Source organism: Mytilus edulis, chromosome 3 (genome assembly GCF_963676685.1).
Source record: "Mytilus edulis chromosome 3, xbMytEdul2.2, whole genome shotgun sequence".
Taxonomy (NCBI): domain Eukaryota; kingdom Metazoa; phylum Mollusca; class Bivalvia; order Mytilida; family Mytilidae; genus Mytilus; species Mytilus edulis.
In genome coordinates this window covers 88,177,230-88,184,689 of record NC_092346.1, presented here as the reverse complement: position 1 = coordinate 88,184,689, position 7,460 = coordinate 88,177,230, and the positions used below count along the sequence as shown (strand labels likewise).

General features: G+C 30.9%; 1 long non-coding RNA gene across 1 annotated transcript; it reads left to right on the top strand.

Moving 5' to 3' along the window:
* The first annotated feature begins 2,126 nt into the window (after positions 1 to 2,126).
* LOC139517716 (uncharacterized) lies at positions 2,127 to 6,754 on the top strand. Its single transcript, XR_011663190.1, has 2 exons — positions 2,127 to 2,265; positions 5,961 to 6,754. It is a non-coding gene; the product is annotated as an uncharacterized lncRNA (long non-coding RNA).
* The last annotated feature ends 706 nt before the right edge of the window (positions 6,755 to 7,460 follow it).

The following is a 7,460-nucleotide window of genomic DNA, read 5'->3' as shown; positions in this document are numbered from 1 at the left end:
TCAAATTATGTTTTGAAAAGTTTGATTTCAAAACCTTTAATGTTATAATCATTCATTAATTTACATGCCATGATTTCAACTGCGATCACGAAGTTCATGGAAGAGCAGGGGCATCCTTGACGCATCCCCCTTTTTAGACTAATTGGTGCAGAAATCCATCCATTATTGAACACTGAGCTATTTATATCAGAATATAACGTCTTGATCCAGTTAATAAATGAACTATTAAAGCCGAAATGTTCGAGAGTTTGGTACATAAAGGTTCATTTTAAAGTATCAATTGCTTTTGAAAAGTCTAGAAACAAAATTGCACCTTCAACATTAAATTTGTCGGCGCAATCTATGATGTCTTGAATTATTCTGAGATTGAAGCCAATATATCGTTTTTTTACATATCCTGTTTGGTCTGCATTTATTATTTAAATTTAGTACATTTTTTTTACCACATTATTTATGTATGCGCCTGTCCCAAGTTAGGAGCATGTAATTCAGTGGTTGTCGTATGTGTTACATATTTGTTTTTCGTTCATTTTTTTTATACAAATAAGGCCGTTAGTTTCCTCGTTTGAATTGTTTTACATTGTCAAATCGGGGCCTTTTATAGCTGACTATGCGGTATTTGCTTTGCTTATTGTTGAAGGCCGTAAGGTGACCTATAATTGTTAATGTCTGTGTCATTTTGGTCTCTTGTGGATAGTTGTCTCATTGGCAATCATACCTCCTCTTCCTTTTTTTATATATATAATGAAGTACGGCAGATGGGTTTGGTCTACACAAGACTCGACAGTAAAGCTCATCGGAAGTGGGAAGGTCAAACCAATAGCGAAGTTGAAGAGCAAAAAATAGAAAAATAACAGAAAACAAGTGGTTTCAAAAATAAAAGAAATGGCATTAGTATAGTATACATTTAAGCAGTTACGTCAATTTTTTGTTCATATTCATATGCAACATATATAAATGCGATTACACTGTTTTCTTTTTTTTCTTTGCCTTGAGGAACTTCTGTATATTTACAATGGCGTACATAACATTTACGAGAATCACTATGAATATATCACTAGAAGTATGATCTGATTACACTTCCGCAATATTTGAGTTCACCCCTGTGGTAACACTGTCCATTTTTCGTATAACTTTATTTTTCGAAGAATCTCTATGTTTGTCAAGTTTTTTGCTTTCCTTCTTCCACAGATTCTGTGACATACAGGTCTACGAATCGACTAGCCAAAAAGCCTATGTTTCCTATTCGTCTTGTTCTGCAGCTAGACGAGTCAAGAGTGACGAGATAATTTTCAAATGAAATTGATTACATAGAATATTTTTGTGCAGTACCATTTTTTTTCAAATTTAAACAAAACGAATACATCAGCAAGAACTTCACTTAATGCAAAACGGTAAAAATATTAGAGAACTGATGATACGTACCGATTATCAGGTTGTCTGTATATTTATATTGACATTATGTATGTAATGCCTTATTGCAGAATGTGTATATGATTTCTGATCGCAGAGTATGTGTGACGTTTTATCATACATACATTTAATATCTTATCAAGATAACCAATATATTGTAAAAAAATACAAATTCAGTTCTTGCTAGTGGAGAAGAAACCGCTATCCTACCGGAACACAGATATTTCGATGGGGTTTGGGTTTTCAATTTTACATGCACATTATTTAATCGCGTGTAGTCTGGTAAATTGTTTTATGACTATAAGTTCAAAATGGCAATTTGTCAAATTATAAATGCAGTACAGTCAAATTAAGCAAGACTGAAAAGCTGATAAAATGGTTCCTCGCAGGAACATTAACTTCAGTTTGTTTTTATTTGTAAATATTGTTACAAAGTCTTCTTTTTCAACCGTACAAAAATACCACAATTCTTGTTTATCCCTTTAAAACATATAATTGAATTAGTAGATGTATTGTTTTTAAAGTTAGCATGCATCAAACTGGTAAACCATCCTCATTATTGAAATTCATTTAAAAGGTTTTTGTTAATATTTATTTGCTCACATAGCATCCAAATCAAGTGTTTCAAAGGTAATACAATCTTTATAGTCAGGTTTCAAAAAAGAATTTAAATCGTTATTTCGATTTTGTATCTGACAATCTGACAGATTCATGCATATTCTGTTACAAGTAGGCTATGTTGTCACAAGCGTTTATTCATATCTAATAAAAAGATGGAAATATTCTACAAATCTATGATTATTGCGTACTTTACAATATATCTTGTTGTTCTATCGGACACTTCCAATACTGGTAAGTTAGTATATTTATAAACTAGAATGCTATGAATCAATAGCAAGGGTGTGCTAAGATAAACAACAACACGGTAAATTAACTCACCATAGATACCAAAATTGCATATCTGCACGAATTTCGTCTACATAATGAAACCAACTTAAGTTCCCACTAAATCAATCAATGAAATTCCACACGAAAATGATAAGACCAAATAAAGAAACACCAGCTCATGACAAAAAAGGACAAGATCAAAAGAAACACTGAAATTCTAGAAGTTTAACAGTCCGAAATATAAATTACTTTTTTTGTGTAGTCCTGACTATATAGAAATTGTTTATCTCCATTAGTAGATCTTCAGTAACTCAAATTTAGCGGCTAATATATCATGCGTATTGATGATATGTAGCGCTCATTAAAAAGCAGGATAGGGATCGGATTACTCAGAGCTTAGATAGATATTTTACAAAATTTCTCTCCCACTGGTCAGTTCGAACGGAAAATCGTATGTTTTCTCACTTTTACAGAATGTTAACAATCTACCATGTTTTCTTGATTTAAAGTTTTTTGAACCAGATTAAAGAATTATATCAGTGACCACATATAAAATCTTTTGTCTTCTTATAATGAAAAAATGTTTTTCAACAAATTTAAAGTATTCAAGAAAAATTATCTGGTTTAGTGCCCATAATGAATTTGTGCTGAGGAAATGAAATATGTGAATTAAAAAAATTAGTGTCATCAATATAAGTTAGAATTGAATTAATAAATGAATAGATAGCAATAGTACATTTTACAGATGTCAATACCGACCATGCAAGGGCTGCATAGCCAGTCAAGGTAGTTAAAAACTTCAATATATATACATATGTTGATTTGATAAAATATTTGGAGAATTGCACGTATATTGGTTTGCTTCATTTATGAGACAATCGAATATATACGTCACTTGTTTAAATTTTTAAAACTTACGAGAAATTAACCAGCACAAACGCAGGTATGAAGAATATATATTTAAAGGACGACAATTTTTTTTTTGAGGAGTCGAAGAGAATTTGAAATGTATATCTGGGCCTGGAAAAGATTGAAGTTTCCGATAGAACTTATTCTAATGAATACCTTAGTATTGTTCAACTTTGTCCTATTGTCCATTCATGATATAATGATATAATACTAAAACCAAGCGAGTGTTTATACTAGATTTATTCATTATCTAAATAGATTCTACACACAATTCTCATATTTATTTTCAAATAAACTCCCGTGCCAGTAATATAATCGGCAAGGAAGACTTAGTATTACTTTATTAAGCTTAAAACATGCAAAGATTCAAAAGTGTTCTAGGAATATCTTGCTCATACAACAACAAGAAAGAAGGAAAGATAAAAGGTGTTTTCTTGACATCTCGGTATTCTATATTAACTCCATACATCTTTCTTGACATCTCGGTATTTAATATAAACTCCATATATCTTTCTTGACATCTCGGTATTCAATATAAACTCCATATATCTTTCTTGACATCTCGGTATTCAATATAAACTCCAAACATTAATTCAGACATCTCTGTATTCAATATAAACTCCATACATCAATTCAGAGATAAGCCTGTTTTTGTATAAAACTTAATTGTTTGTTAACCTAGTGTAAAAAAGATTTTACTTTCAAAACATAATATGCAAACTAGGAATCTACAAGAATCGAGAAAAACAACAAATCCTAAAGAAAGAAAGAAAAAGTGTAACAACTTAAAAGAATATACCTTTCTTACATTGATTTTTTTCAGTCCGGTAATCTAAATTAACTTTCGTTTGAAACACTTATGTATAAAATTGGTATTGAATCTTTTAACGTGAATTGAATGCAGAGTTTAAGCCTGGCAGACAATTAAAACAGAACAACTAAATATGGACCATATTAATTAAATGTCATTGATCATAATTATGTAGAAAAAAATAAATTTACCTATTTTAAAATTCCAAACCAGTCAAAATAAAAAAAAACAAAAAAACAAACAAATTCTACCTTCACTTTATGGACCCTGGTGAGTGATCCACTCAATGTATTTGATTTTATATATATTATTACCAAAAGGACAGTTTAAGGTCGTTTTGGATTATAGATAGATAATGAGATTTCTCTACCCCTCATAAATAATTTCTTCACTATTTTATTTTTTCCATTTGTTTTGTGTGTGTATGTGTGTGTGTATTTGTAAATGAATATATAAATCTCTATATTTATATATGTTCAGGTCACAACATGGTCACAATTAATATGCCTAGTACTACTTACAGTATTCTTTAAAATATCAACCAGTACTGTAAATCAAATGAAATTTTGGGTGCTGGTAGGATATAAAAACATCTATCCCAAAAAAAAAACACTCTGATATTGACAAAGAACACAAAATGTTCTGAGTATTTTTTAAAAAAAATAATGGGCATCTATTTATCATCCGTCCAGATCAAATTTCTTCCATTACTTATGTTTAAATGGATTTAAAAATCAAATAATAGAAGAACAATATTTTTTCAAATAAAATTTCATGCATCACTTGTGTTTAAATGAATTCCATAAATTAGAAGGAGTCATTTTATTGGCCTGAAGTTTCAATGTCGAGTAACATCAAAGACGAATGGATGGTACACATTGTTTGTCTTCGTTAGGAGATTCGACGAGGTCAAATATCGGATAAAAACTTAATGATAGTACAATAAGAGATGCAAAATACATTTGTTTTACATACAGATTTTTTAATGTTTCGATGAAATCGATTCAATAGTTATGAAGGGTTACAAATACAAAACTCCGACTCTGTTGTATAAATATCACAAAGTGTCTGTTTTGCTCCAGGAAACATAGGTGCACAATATCATTAAGCACTGACATTTTCCTATAGAGGCATTGAAAGTTGAAACAAGGAAACACATTTATAACAAAGACGTAGGAATTGTCAGTGCTAAATGGGATATATATTTCAAAATACATTTCCTGATACTCAAATTTAACTGTTGATAATTGCACATTAACACTACGTTTTATTATTTCAAAGTAGTTATTCAATGATATTTGCATCGTATGTTTAAAGGAGTATTGTTTGTACGAATCTTATAATCAATGCAGAAAGTTATTGTATATTAAAAACAATATTAAAAACCATGAAATAAAATAATTACTTATACAAATATATATACCAGGCTTAATCTCTTGTATGACGGATGCGCGGTGCGTACTCAAAAGACTTAACAGTTACGCTCTAATAAAAAAGTAAAAGCCAAATGAAGTACAGAGTTTAAATGAAGGACCAATAGCTCTAGATCTGAAAGGTTTTGCCGAATACAGCAAATATGATTCTTTCTTGGGGGAACCTATCCTTTAAATTTCAAAAAATTCAAAGTTTAGTAAACTGTTGATTTTTCAATTATGACCATACCAATGATAGTTGATGTCAATGTAACACAAAAGTGCTGACTACTGGGCTGGTAATATTATAGAGGATGAAACCTCCACAAGGAGTGAAATGAAGCTAGTGGTTGTAAATAAAGTCATCATATATACCAGGCTTAAAATTGTGTATTTTTTATCAATTTTCATGCCTTACTCATTCACTCGTTTTCGTGTTGAATATATTTGAAATATTGCAAGTGTTGTTTTTAAGCGACCACCAATGATAATCATTAAATCAACTCTTCATTGGATTTTTTTTGTAGCGTGTTCGTGTCCCTGCAATACTGTTGGTAGAACCTGGCAACATTTACTCAGTTTAAACATGACGGAAGAAGAATTAGTTATTTACCTACATGAATATCTACAAGACCTACAGCAAAACATTACTATTGATCCTAAAACCACGTCTTCATACATCAATTCCAAAACCTCAGCATCAGACAGTCGTTCTTCCTCTGCTGTAATTGGCTGGTTCGGTGGAGTAATGATGTGTGTGCCAATAATTATATGTCTGTGTTCAGATTTCTGCCGATGTTCTCATATCAAGAAGTCTAAAGAAGAATAATCAGACTATAGATGGGTTTGTTTAGTTTTGATAATGATAGAAACTTGTTGTTTTGAACTGCACCATGACATGAAAAATAACAAAATCAAGTGAAAAGGAAAAGAAAAACTTGTATTCTGTTGATTTTTAATAAATGTACCCCTATCGATCATTATAGAAGGAATACTTCGATGATACTTTGTTGTTCTCTTAAAGAATCAGAATGCAGATACCATGATTTACAGGGTCATTCATATAAGATAAATAAAGGCAACAGTAGTATTCTGCTGTTCGATGAACTACTTGGATGATACTGTGGTTTTCCCTGATAGAATTGGATGCATATGTTAGAATTAACAGGATAATTTTTGAGTAGACAAATAATTAACTTCGAGTCATAAATAGAGGGAAAATTAACTCTTTTACAATTTCACGCTTGAAACAAGTATTATATAGTTTCTCTGCAAGGAAGTTTTGTAAAAAGTTACAATTAAAACAACTATCATTAATGCAGATTATTTTTATTATTGATTATAAAACAGGGAGGAAAAATACTAAACTACATTATTCAAACTTATAAGAGGAAACTTCTCTGACAACGCCATGGCAAAACAAGAAAAAGACCAAGTATACAATACTCAAAATAGAAAACTAAAGACAGAGCAACATGAACACCACCAAAATTCTATCTTCATCATAGATGCATTTGAAAGGTAAACGAAAACTGCTTACCACGTGGCACCCGTTGTGTTGCTCATGTATATATGTAAGTACAAACTCGATGATACGTCTGGTTTACTTGTATCCTTGTAACAACATGTCTCTATTAAGGACATCGTTATAGAAAAAGGCGAAGGCAATCCCTGGAAAATCGTACCAACTGGGAGATAAACAGGCGTTAAGGGAATGTTGCTATATATAAATTGAAAGTTCATAAGTCGGAGACTAAAATTACCTCTTTTGGCATAATGTTTTGTTCTCAAGTGAACCTTATTGTTATTTTCTAGAGATATGAGGCATACCTAATTAATTGTATTTGCTTTCCTTTATTTGAAGTTTGAAAGGATGGATGTATTCAACGTAGTTACAAAACTTTGAATTATTTAGTGTGAGAACATCATCTTTTGAGACGAAAGTGAAGTTAAAGATAACACTTATTCTCCGGTATGGAGTACGCTTCATATTAAATAAAGAACCAGTCGGTTAGATAAAGTTTGAT